The sequence below is a fragment of the Bubalus kerabau genome, chromosome 2, assembly GCF_029407905.1.
Source record: "Bubalus kerabau isolate K-KA32 ecotype Philippines breed swamp buffalo chromosome 2, PCC_UOA_SB_1v2, whole genome shotgun sequence".
NCBI lineage: Eukaryota > Metazoa > Chordata > Mammalia > Artiodactyla > Bovidae > Bubalus > Bubalus kerabau.
Window position 1 is genome coordinate 50573779 of NC_073625.1, and position 12960 is coordinate 50586738.

Genomic DNA, 12960 nt, shown 5'->3' on the forward strand with positions numbered 1-12960 from the left:
CAATGCAGGAGACCTGGGTTCCATCCCTGGGTTGGGAAGATCCCCTGGAGGAGGCCATGGTAACCCACTCCAGTATTCTTGCCCGGAGAATCCCATGCACAGAGGAGCCTGGTGGGCTGCAGTCCATGGGGTCACACAGAGTCAACTGAGTGACTAACACTTTTCACTTTCACTTGCACATGAAGACAAGACAAGACATTGAAAGGGTGGGCTTTGGTTTCTTCTCAGAGAGAAGGAAGGCCTCGCTCTTCCAGGGCTGAATCAAGGGTTTTCAAACATGTCAGTGTCCCTGAACGCATCCTCAGATCACCAAGCAGGCTGGGTGAGATGGATCCATATTTAGACTTTCAATCAGTTTCAAACATAAAAAATTGATTTTGGCAATCAGATGCCAGTCAACTGCGAAATGCATTTGTGAATAAGCTTCTGAATTTCCCTAGTGACATCATAGGATTAACCGCATCTGTGTTTAGATCTGTACCTATGCTGGGGAATTGTTTTATTGGATTCAGAATATTTGACGGTGTTAATTAACACCCCAGTTGGGCTTCACCTCACTTAAGGAGCACTTTCTCCCCAGCTTTGTTGCTGACTCAGGGTGATCCAGGTGACGGCGGGTTGGTGTGAGCACTTGGTACCTTAGCCCTCCTTCCTAGCTCCAGATTTAGACCGGGGAGAGTGGCAGAGCGCTCACTGCAGACACTAATATCAACTTTGCAGATCTTTTCAGCTCAGCTGATTACAATGATTTGGGGTTAAGCTGCTTTGATTCCTGAGCAAGTTGGTTTTGAAGACCCTTGAATAGCTCATCCAGAAGAATCTTGTTTAAGAAGAGCATTTGTGTTGTTGAGAACACAATTTCAAAGGAATTTTAAAAGCCAGCTATTATAGGTCTAATAAGCAAAATAGCAAGATAAAGACCTAGTAAAATCTTTGGGGAAAATTAAGAAAAAATTTTTTTCTGAGTGTAAATTCCTGAGTGTAAATTCAGCTGACAAAGAAGAGAGACGTTTAACCCTTTGTGGCTTTCTTCCCCACATATCAAATATTGTTTCCAACATGTATTAACTGATTAATTAATTATAATTATGTCGGTTTAGCTAGCTCTTGTATAGATATCCGTAAGCAGTATAAATACCATATAAGGGTGTCATGGCTTGTAGATTTTTTTCAAACTGGTTTTTAGGTAAATCTTTCTTTTTTCCCCACTTGTGGTAGTGGAGGATTACTCTTGTAACTCATTTCATTTAATATCGTCTCCAGGTTTGTCCTGACCCCAGATGACTGGTAAAAACAAAAGTCAGTTGGGTGCCCTCTACTGGTTGTATTTCTCTGTTACAGAAGTGTTGCCTGTTGATGCCTGAGTTCATTGCTTGAGTAGGGCTCAGAACTGTGCTTACTTGTTCTTTTCCTAAATTCATATGAATTTTAAAAAGCAAAATGAGTGGCTTTAGAGACTGCAGGTTCAGGAGTTGGTACCTTAAGGAGGGCTCAAGTGTCTTCCTTGTCATCAGCTTGTCACGTGGCTTGTGGGGGGGGACCCACAGCTTGGCACTCTTCTTCTGTTATGGGAGTAAGCGCTTTGGTGCAAAGAGACACCTCTCTGTGAGGCCAGTGGCCGCCGCTTGGGAACCGCTCGGGTTCTGATCTTGGTCTGGGCTTGCCCTTGTCACCCATGTCAGGTCTTTGGCAATCTGTCAGCCACTGAATGCAATCAGCAGATTCTTCATGTGCTGTCAGATCATTCAGACTCTTGAACCCCCTGGTGCCCTGTGGATTTCTGCCAGAAGCAACTACAGGGGACTCTCTTTTCTGACCTGAGAGGTGGGTAGTAAAGTGGGGACTCCTTCAGTTTAATCCCACGTCCATTTATTGAGAACATGCCATCTGCTAGGTTTTAAGGGGGATTCAAAATGAGCACACCCACTGCCCCCTCGCACCCACCCATCACCCCTCTGAACAACAACAACAAATCTCTTTCTTATTCAAGAAAGGAGAAAAAAACATACGGCATCCTAGTTAAAAGAAGTGTTCAATACTTCTTAGGTAATGATGAGACCAGAAAAACCTGTAGGAAAGAGGTAGACTTTGTGATGCTTACATTCTTTTTGCTGTAAGTGATTTGTAACTTGCCTTTCGGTAAGCTGTAATGAGATTAAACGTCCTTCCTGTTCTCAGTGGAGTGTCTCCAGCTAGTGACTGTCTACACAGAGATGACTGATGTGACCAGGATAAGCCCGACCCTCTGTATCTTTCACAACTCTTTCACTTTGCACCCGATGCCTCCTTGCCCAGCCATGCAATGATTCTCAAGCTGATATCCTGGCTTTCTGTCACCTTCCTCTCAACCCTCTGTTGATTATCTTCATCCAAATTCAACAGAAGTTGGTTTTGTGAGTTGCATGAACCCCAAATCGGTAAACTTTTTTCCTGATCTGACCCCAGTGCCCAGTTTCTTCTGAGCTCACATGATGGCCATCAGTCATCAAATGCTGCACAATGGGAAGGAAGGAGAAATGCTATTCTGTATTGTCATAAGTCCCAGGAGAGTCTCTTTATAATATTGGTGATCATAGATGGAATGTCCATTAAGTGACAGTGGATAGCAAGACCTCTGTCAGGGTCTTGCTGACAATAGCAAGCACTATTGTTTTCTTGGGCTGCATAACCCTTTGTTGAAGGAGGCTTTCCTGTGCATTTTAGGGTGCTTAGCAGCATCCCTGACTGACACGTATTAGATGCTAATTGCACCCCCAAGTTGTGTCTCCAATACTGCTAAATATCCCCTTAAGGGAAAGTCACCTTTGGGTACGGACCATTATCCAAATCCGGGACCAAAACCACTATCCCCATCCAGGACCACTGCCTTCCTTTCTCATTCTGCTCCTTCAGAAGTTTTCATGAGCATTCTCTTGGTTGTTTGCTTCATTTATCAGACAGTCTTTAAATGTTTACTTATGCTAGCTTTCCATGGGGTCGCTGAGGGTCGGACACGACTGACTTTACTTTCATACATTGGAGAGGGAAATGGCAACCCACTCCAGTGTTCTTGCCTGGAGAATCCCAGGGATGGGGGAGCCTGGTGGGCTGCCGTCTATGGGGTTGCACAGAGTCGGACACGACTGAAGTGACTCAGCAGCAGCTTCTCAGCAAGGTACTGGGAATATATAAATCAACTAGGCATCTACTTCTTACTCATTTTTGAATCAGTTTTGAACAGATCGTGGTTTTTACCATTTTGATTTTTATCATGATTATCTTGAAAATTCCCTTTTCTGAGTAACTGCTCCCAGCCTGTATCTCTGACAGGCACTTGAGCAATTACGACCTCTTTAATGATGAATGCTGTGTTTCTATTTCTGTAGCCTGTTTGTTTGAAAAAAGTCCCTTGCAGCAGTGGGTTAGTATCCTTGGCTTTTAACACAGCTCTTGACCTTGTAAAATGATAATGTGCTATTAATCTATCAATTTCATCCATGAATGCTTCAACTCTTTGAGACAGGGCCTCTTGCTTGTCATTCCAGATATCCTATTTTCTTATACTGTGATTTCTTTCCTTCTCTTTAACTGGCCACCTGAGGCTGCATTTCATGTGTGGTCCTTTTAAAGTTTTATTTAAGTGAACTTTTGTTTGGGAACCGAGAGCAAGCCCAGCTGAAAGATACCCCTGGACTGCTTTCACGTGAACTTTGTTCGCTTGTGTCCTTTAGAATTTTTAGAAACTGTGATATGGAAATTGCTCATGGGAAATCAAATTAACAGCAGTTATATTTCAAAGAGGAGGGGCAGGGGGGTGCATTTAGGGAGGAGTTCCCAAGAAGATTGGGAATTTTAAGTTGTCTGGTTCATTATATTATTTTCAAATATATTTTTGTATACCTGAAATATTTTGTAATAGGCTTTAAAGGAAAAATAAGCAGCTGAAAGTGTTTTTATTTTTTCCTGTCCTCGCCTCTTTTAAACTCGATATTCATAAAATTAGGTCTCCACTTGCTGAACTACCCATATTCCTGCCGGGAGAGAGCGGGTACTGCGCAGTTATTTAAGATTTATAGCCTCTTAAATCCGATAAGAGGCACTGATTTCTTGCCACGTGCTTTCGAAAAATAGACTTTCTGCACGGCGACCAGGTTCGTCTGAAAAATGGGTAAAACCTGTTAGGAATTAATTTCCCCAAAGGATGCGAGGAGCTGGGCGCTGGGGAGTCCACGGCGTTGCGCACACCAAAGGGGAGACGAATTGGAGGAGGAGGAGAGGAGGGAGGCGACGGTGTGCGGGGAGGAGCCACAAACCCTCTTCTACACACCCAAATGACCGGATTCATCACAGCACGAAACTTCACAAGGTAACGCCCACTCCCACCGCCTGGAGCCCGGGGAGGGCTGGCTGCTTCCTCATTTCTGTTACTGAAAGTTATGAGAGATGGGAAGCAAGACGCGAGCGGCGTGTGCGCCTCGCTGAGCGACGGTGAGCTTCAATTTCAAACCCGGTTCTTTTCGTCGGCAAATTTCTTTGTGTTGGGAGGTGTGGGCCAGCCCTGGGCGGCGAGAGGCCGGATGGAAGCCCGGGCTCCGCAGCTGCCGCGCGGGGACCTGTGCGCCCGGGATCGGCGGGGCGCGTCTCCGCGCTGCGCTGGGGCTGCCCGGGGACACCACCAAGTGGGTTCTGGTTCGTGGGGAAAGGGGTTCGGGGTTTTGAAAGCGATTCATCCCCCACCCCTTTCCGCGCTCGCCCCGTCTGTAACCGAGGATCTCACTGAATCGGGGTTCTGGAAGGAGATGGTGGGATCCTGTTATCCACCAAAGATGCGCCGTGTCTCAGGCTGCCCTGCCGCGCGTTCAGTGTCCACGTCTTTGAAAATGAACCCCGTTAAAGTCTCGGGATTTTAAGTGACAAAAACTTCCGAAGGAATATTCCGAAGCTGTGGTGCTAACAGGCTCCTGGGTGGGAATTCTGGAGTGAAGCCTGGGAAGTCTACGTTTCTCGTTAATTCTGTCTGATTGAGTGAGTACAGCGCCAGGGTTTCTGGTTATTGAGGTGTTATTTATGTATGTGGAACTTTTTTCCTTGAAAAATGTTAGTTTTCTGTGGCAGCTGACTTGTCTTTAGATTGATTGCCCAAGTCGATTTCGGGTGGGGTGGGGAGAGGAAGTTTGGGTGGAGGGTGGCATGAGGTTGGGTTGATTGCAAGAGACGCTTCACTTGTCTCAGCAGAGGATAAACTTGGACAAATGCGGGCAATCTTCAGGTTTTATTTTGAGCCCCTCAAGGAGCTTTATTTTGACCTGTGTAGTGTTTCCTTACTGCAGGGTTGGTTAGGTGGAGGCCTGGGGGTTAACTGTTATCTGTGTCATCTGTTTCATATCTGATCAACAGGTTAGTGCAAAGCAGTGGGAGCTGTGTGTGTGTGTGTGTGTTGTAAGCTGATCTTTTGTAAGAATTTTTAGAGAATTGTCCTGCTCTCTGAGCCAGAAGCGAAGGCGAATGAATGTGTGGATCTTATTATATTTGTAGAAAACCAAGTTTTATTTTGTAAGGGCTTCTCCAAGTTCTGGGGTGGGTGTGACTTGGGGGGATGTTAGCTGCCGATTCTGTTGTTCTCCTAATGCTAGAAAGGACCAGCCTGACTTCCCCAGTCCGCTTTCCATCTGAACTTTGGGGCTTGGGGAATGGGATGCTGTGCCCACAGTCTTAGCCTTCGTTTACTTTCACCCTCTAGCTTGCTCAAAGTTTATGATACAGAAGTAGAATGAATTTACTTTTAAACCAATCTAGACACATGCTGGGCTTCCTAGGTGGCTCAGTGTTAAAGAATCCGCCTGCTAATGCAGGAGACCTGGGGTTCAATCCCTGGGTCGAGAAGATTCCCCTGGAGGAGGAAATGGCAACCCACTCCAGTATTCTTGCCTGGGGAATCCCACGGACAGAGGAGCCTGGCTTCGGAGGGCTACAGTCCATGGAGTCGCAAAGAGTCAGTCATGACTTAGCTACTGGGCATGATCACGCACACGTGCCAGGGAAAAACAACTGGAGGCATGGTCTGGGCTGCTGGAGCCCTGCTATATCGCTTGTTGTGGGCTCAAGAAAGAACGTGCAGGTGGGGATGAACTTGATGCTGATTCCTCCTACCCCGCCAAGGAGCCTTTAGTAACTTACTCAACAGGAAAGACAACCAGACTCGATCTCGTGATAATGCTGCTAAAACTGACTAATAGACCCTTGTTTGTGGAGTTTTATGGAACAGTAATCCTCAGCTAGGGAAGGGGGAATATATTATCCAGAAAGGTTTCTAGACACTGTCACATGGGACTGCCAGGGGAACGTCATCATGAAGCTGTTTGAAACGTGTGTTAATTATGCTGTATGACCTTGCAGGTATTACAACTTCTGTATCATTGTTTTCTTGTGGTCGCTATACCTCGCCCATACCTGGATGGGATCTGGATATTTGAATTTTATCTTATTTATTTATTTGTTTATATTGTTTGGCCACCCCTCAGGGCATGTGGGATCTCAGTTCTCTGACCAGGGATTGAACCTGCCCCTCTTTCATTGGCATTGTGGAGTCTTAACCCTTGGACCGCCAAGGAAGTCCTTGGATTTTATTTTTTTTATTATTGCAAGTTCAGTTTATTCTGTAGAAGTAAGGCTATTAAGATGATCTTGTTTTTAGTAACGAGTTTTGTTTTCTTTTTAATAGGGATTTTCCCATTTCATCTTAAACTTATATATATAAAGTTACACATAATATCCTTTCATAATATTTTTCAAGAGTATAGCTTCTGTAGAAGTGTTTGCTTTTTCATTTCTGGAATTGGTTATTTGTGCCTTTTTTCTTTTTTGATCAACCTTGCTAATGTATTATCAGTTTTATTCGTTTTTGAAAGACCTAACTTTGGTTTTGTTTATATTTTAAACAAAGCATAAACACACACAACTTCTTGTAAGTTTACATGCATTTAAAAACTTGTGCCCTATGGAACTCTGTCAAAAAGGATTTCAAGAGCCTTTAAAACTAAATAACTGAGTCTCCTAGTTGTATGGAGGAAGATACTGTATATTTATGTGTCTTTGACGTAATGTTTTCCAGTTTTATTAAAACATACCTTGTGTTCCTGAGTATCATACCTGTTGGAGCAAATTGTTGTAGGGTGGGTTTTGCATATTCACTGGGACACACCCTGTGAAATTGTTTTGGAAACATCTTACTAGAATTCACCCAAGACTTACTGATAATTTAATGTGAATTGAAGGTGATTTCAACCCACTTAACAAGTTTACTTTGTACTGAGCCAGAGCAAATTTGTTGTAATGACTGAGGGAAAATGTTTCAGTTTGGTTCATATTTAATGCATGAGCCTTGGCATTTTAAAGTTTCCTCAGAAAATCTTTCTGAGTATGTGCCGGTGGTGTAAGAACAAGAACTTTGGAGTCAGAAAGAGCTGGGCTTGAATTCCTGCTCTCAGTTGTAGCTGTGTGGCCCTGGGGAAATTGCCTAAGCTCTCTGAGCCTGTGAGACAAAGGTCTGAAAACTACTTCGGGGGCCTTCGTGAGATTTCTCTGAGTTTTCACGTGCGGGACCCATCTCGCGGTTTGGCACACACACAGTGGATCGTCAGTTGTAGTCTGTGGAGTGTTTTCCTCTGCTACCGTTGTGCAAGGTCACAGTTCTGCGGGTGCCTTCCTTCCAGAAATATGAAAGGGTATTGCAATAGCATGGGACAAAACCACTTCTGTCATTTTTTTTTTAATTCCGGGCAAGTGGAATTACCAGGGTCCCTTTCCATATTTTCATCTTATCCCAGTGAATTGATGATAAACTGACTGTACATTTCCCCCTCCATTTTTTTTTAATTAAAAATTTTTTTTTTTAAATTGTGGAAAAAGTGACATAATCTACAACATACTATTTTAATATGGTGGAAGATGGTTGGCTGATGAACACCACATTGATTTTGGATTTCCACCACCTTTTCTGATATCTGTACTATGAGGTGGCACTAGTCATCAGGAGACTAGAGATAAGAGACTCTGGTTCTCTCCCTGGGTCAGGAAGGTTCCCTGGAGGAGCACATGGCAACTGACTCCAGTATTGTTCCCTGGAGAATCCCATGGATAAAGGAACCTGGCAGGCTATAATCCCTAACGGTCCCAAAGAATCAGACACGACTGAAGCAACTAGCGCACACACACACGTATCGTTTAGCGGCACTAAGTGCACACACATTGTTGTGCAACTCTCACCATCGTCCCCTTCCTGGGATTACTGTATGTTTTCCTTCAGTTCATTTCACCTCCTTGGAGTCTAACTGCTCTCTTCTAATTCCCTCCCTTTCTTTCTTGCTTTTTTTGGGCTGTCTTTAGAGTATACATCAGGGCTTCCCTGGTAGCTCAGATGGCGAAGAATCTGCCTGCAGTACAGGAGACCTGGGTTTGATCCTTGGGTCGGAAAGATCCTCTGGAGGAGGAAACGGGAACCCATTCCAGTATTTTTGCCTGGAGAATCCCATGGACAGAGGAGCCTGGCGGGCTACAGTCCATGGGGTCACAAAGAGTCTGATACGACTAATCGACTAACACACACAGGGTACAAATATGGAGAAGGAAGTGGCAACCCACTCCAGTATTCTTGCCTGCAGAATCCCATGAATAGAGGAGCATGGCGGGCTACAGTCCATGGAGTTGCAAAGAGTCGGACACGGACTAAGCGACTAACACACACAGGGTACTAATGAAATGGGTACAAAGCTCAGAACTTGGGATATAAGTCAGTGAGGTTGCTCCTTTGAAGGTAAAGTTTGTTAACTTTTGTTACTACAGAATTTAGCTGGGAGATGCTTGGGGTTGATTGCCACGTTGATTTTGTATTTCCACCGCATTTTCTGAGTGTCCTCTTCCCGGGCTTGGAGTTCGTCCATGCTTTGCAGGGAGATGTGGATCGTTGAACGCTACTGCTGACCTCTTAACCAAGGAGGGAAATGAAGAGCAAAGGGCGGAGGAGGTTGGCCGGGTAATATTCCTGCACAAAGGACTGTAGCATTATTGAAGTCTCCAAACTCAAGCTGTTTGTTCTCCCTGGGATTTCTGCTCTGAATAGATCCTGGGAGAATCTGTGGCATAATTAGTTAAGATTTATTTAGGCATCCAGTGTTGCAATGGGCTGAGCTGGCCATGGGGAAGGATTGTGAGCTGGAGAAAGGCTTTATGGTGTGATGCCAACATCATTTGCTATTCCGCCCAAGGAGTGAGTCTTGGTTTACATTTTGCAGAGTGAATTGGCCTTCGCCGTGGGGCTATTTTCCAAGTCAGCAGATTGATTAACCAGCTGCCCTTGACCTGACCTGTCTGCTATGACCCCAAGGGCTGAGTAATAGCACCGGAGCTGCTGTTTGTTTTAGTTGGTGTTTTTACGAGAACGGAGAACAAGAGGGCCCATGGTCTTCCTCAGTGTTTTGCAGCACTGCTTCCCTAGTTTATTTTGATTCCTTACTTGAAAACAAAGTATTAGCATACCACTCATTGGTGAGACTTGAGGGTGAGAGGTCATCACTTTTGGAAAGCTGTCTTTTTAGTTGTTCTGGATGGATTTGTAAGATCTTGAGCTAGGTCATAGCGCCTCATGCGGTACCTTGGACTTGTTTGCTCCAGTGTTTGACAATTCGGGCTTTCATAAATTATGAGATTTTGGTGGGCGAGAATAACCATGGCCAAAGTGCTTTGTATGAAGCCATAGTGGTATAAGCGCCTGGTAAGTGAAGGTGGTGCTAATGGTAAAGAATCTGCCTGCCAGTGCAGGAGACGTATGAAATGAAGGTTCGACCCCTGGGTTGGGAAGATCTGAAGGAGGGCATGGCAACCCACTTCGGTATTCTTGCCTGGAGAATTCCGTGGACAGAGAAGCCTGGTGGGCTACAGTCCATAGTGTTGCACAGAGTTGGACACAACTGAAGTGACTTAGCATACACGCAAATGCTTCTTTGATTATTCAAATACAAATTCCTTGTTAGACTATGAATACTAAATACTGATTTATTGAGTATCTATAACATGGTGGTGGTGGTGGTTTAGTCGCTCAGTCGTGTCCGACTCTTGCGGCCCCATGGACTGCAGCCTGCCAGGCTCCTCTGCCAATGGGATTCTTCAGGCAAGGACAGTGGAGTGGGTTGCCATTTCCTTCTCCAAACGATCTTCCCAAACCAGGAATTGAACTCGGGTCTCCTGCATCGTAGGAAGATTCTTTACCGACTGAGCTATGAGGGAAGCCCGTCTACAACATATGAGGTACTTTTCGTAAGTTATCACAATGAGGTTTCCGAGGAGGATCTCGTAACCTCTAGAGGAATATGAAAGGTGAGCACAAAACCCATTGCTTTCCTCTGTCTGCTCTTGTGGGTACCACAGTGGGCTGAGCCCCACCCCTCTAGACCCGAAGCCAGGAGCAGGGGGGCTGGTCCCTTGGAGTGTGATGGCTCTGGGTCCTAGCCTCTCACCTAGGATGTGAGCTGTGGATGGCACGTTTGGAGATCTTGAGAAGCCTCTCCTGTTTGGGATGGGTAAGTGGAGTGTTTGCAGAACACTGGGACGTGAGGAGGCAAGCCTTTAAAGTCCTTCTTGTCTTAGGATCTGTCGAAATCCTCCTATTCAGGACGATAGAAGTTTCATTATCTGTTTTGATGAGAAGAGGGCTTCTGATTCTACCTGCTCAGAAACTGAGACTTTGAAACGGATTTCCTGGGAACTTTCTGATGCTTGAAAGTGAAAGGGTTAATCACTCAGTCGTGGCGACTCAAGGACCCCTGGACTGGAGCTTGCCAGGGTCCTCTGTCCACAGGATTCTTCAGGCAAGAATCCTGGAGTGGTTTGCCATTCCCTTCTCCAAGGGATCTTCCTGACCTAGGGATTGAACCTGGGTCTCCTGCATTGCAGGCAGATTCTTTACTGTCTGGGCCACTTAGGGGCCCTTTCTTCTTGGGTCGTCCACATGGACAGGCCAGTCTTTCAGGCTTGATGAGGTGGTGGGGGCACACCCCAAGTCAGGGCCACCGTGAGCCGACTGGGTCTGCCCTTTGGGAGCCTCCATACATGCACTGATTCCTTCCACCTTGAGTCGTGAGGAAGAAGGTTCCCATTGATTTTCAGATTACATAATTTTAGAGACTTTCCGGGATAACCTTCCTTTGTTTTCCTGACTTTTTCTTTGCCTGCCCTCGTGACACCAGAAAAGGGGAAGAAAGAATCGATTTGGAGAGCAGCTGGGAAAGCTTGGTAGCAGATAGGGTTTTTCTGGGGCAGTTGTACATGAGATCAGGTTCCTTGGAACAGGGAGGTTGACTCTTCACCTTCACTGGGAAGTAGGTTTGGTTGCAGTGGGGTACTTCATGTGGCCTTCACTGCTGTGCCCAGATGGGGTCCCATCATCGCTTGAGAGGCAAGGGGCTTCCTGCTGGAAGGATCCAGGTGGGAAAAGTGTCTGGTTTACAGGCACTTGGAGAAAAGAAATCTGTGGAATAGACACCTTTCCTGCCTCCCATGTGTGGCCTGAGACTCTTCTAGGAAGTCCAACAAAAGGGGACTCATGGCTCTAAAGTTCCTCTGCCATGTGGGGACAGTGTCATTTGCCCTGAGCAACATCTCCCACTTAACGTCACTGGGCGAGGATGGTTTAGACCAAAGGGGGCTTTCTAACTATACACGTATAGTTATTCTTTCCACGCCTGCCTTCCTCCAGGGACTTCCTGGCAGGCCAGGGTTTAAGACTCCATGCTTCCATGGCAGGGGCTTGGGTTTGATCCTGGGTTGGGGAACTAAGATCCCACATGCCACATGGCATGGCCAACAACAACAAACAAACATAAGAAACAACAAGCAAACAAGCTTGCTTTCCTCCCATGAATGTAGCCACTCAAGCCTTGTTAGTAAGTGACATAATGCTGTACTGTTTAACAGTGATCAGATTTGGGTCCTATGCCAGTTGATCTAGGATCTGAACAAATAAGGGATCTCCAACTTGATGGAGAGGCTGAATCACCAATGCTTCCTGAGGCATGAGCCCTGCAATTGAAAAAAAAAAATTTTTTTTTTTACTGTAATAAGAACACAGCACGGAATCTATCCTCTGATCAGATTTTTAAGTGTTCAGTACAGTATTAGCAGTAGGTGCGGTATTTTACAGCGAGTCTCTAGACCTTGCTCATCCGGCATACCTGAGATTTAATACCCGTTGATTTGCACCTCCTCATCCCCCCCTCCCTCCAACCCCTGGCAACCCCCATTCTAGCCTTTGCTTTCATGATGAGTTTCACTATTTTAGATAACCAATGGCACCCCACTCCAGTACTCTTGCCTGGAAAATCCCATGGACAGAGGAGCCTAGTAGGCTGCAGTCCATGAGGTCGCTAAGAGTTGGACACAACTGAGCGACTTCACTTTGACTTTTCACTTTCATGCATTGGAGAAGGAAATGGCAACCCACTCCAGTGTTCTTGCCTGGAGAGTCCCGGAGACGGGGGAGCCTGGTAGGCTGTCGTCTATGGGGTCACGCAGAGTCGGACACGACTGAAGTGACTTAGCAGCATGTAAGTGGAAGCATGCAACATTTGTCTTTCTGGGACTGGCTTATTTCAAACAGCACAGTGTTCTTAGGGTTCATCCATGCTGTGGCATATGCAGGATTTCCTTCTTTTTTAAGGCTGAATAATATTCGTGTGTGTGTGTGTGCGCACATGCACACGCACACGCACACGCACACACGTGTATACTGCCTTTTCCCCGCCTTCCTCCATCGTTGGACCTTGGGTGCATCCCCATCTTGGCTCCTGTGAGTAATGCTGCAGTGAACATGGACCGGCTCATGTCTCTCTGGGACCCTGCTTTCATTTATTTTGGGTAAATACCCAGATGTGGGATTGCTGGATCCTCTGGTCCTTCTGTTTCTTTCTTTTGCAATGGCGGCGCGCTTTT

General features: G+C 45.8%; 1 protein-coding gene across 12 annotated transcripts in view; it reads left to right on the forward strand.

Annotated features, from left to right (window-relative positions):
- The window catches only part of TIAM1 (TIAM Rac1 associated GEF 1), a 492037-nt gene that overhangs the window by 251621 nt on the left and 227456 nt on the right, over positions 1 to 12960 (forward strand). For 2 of the 12 annotated variants that reach the window (XM_055567700.1, XM_055567711.1), the window contains exon 1: positions 1868 to 4345. The exons of 7 other annotated variants lie outside the window; for them this stretch is intronic. The gene's annotated coding sequence lies outside the window, so the exon portion shown is untranslated. Of the gene's footprint in view, positions 1 to 750; positions 1825 to 1867; positions 4468 to 5204; positions 5377 to 12960 lie in introns of those variants that run through there. 3 more of the 12 variants (XM_055567709.1, XM_055567712.1, XM_055567707.1) reach the window with 3 other exon arrangements.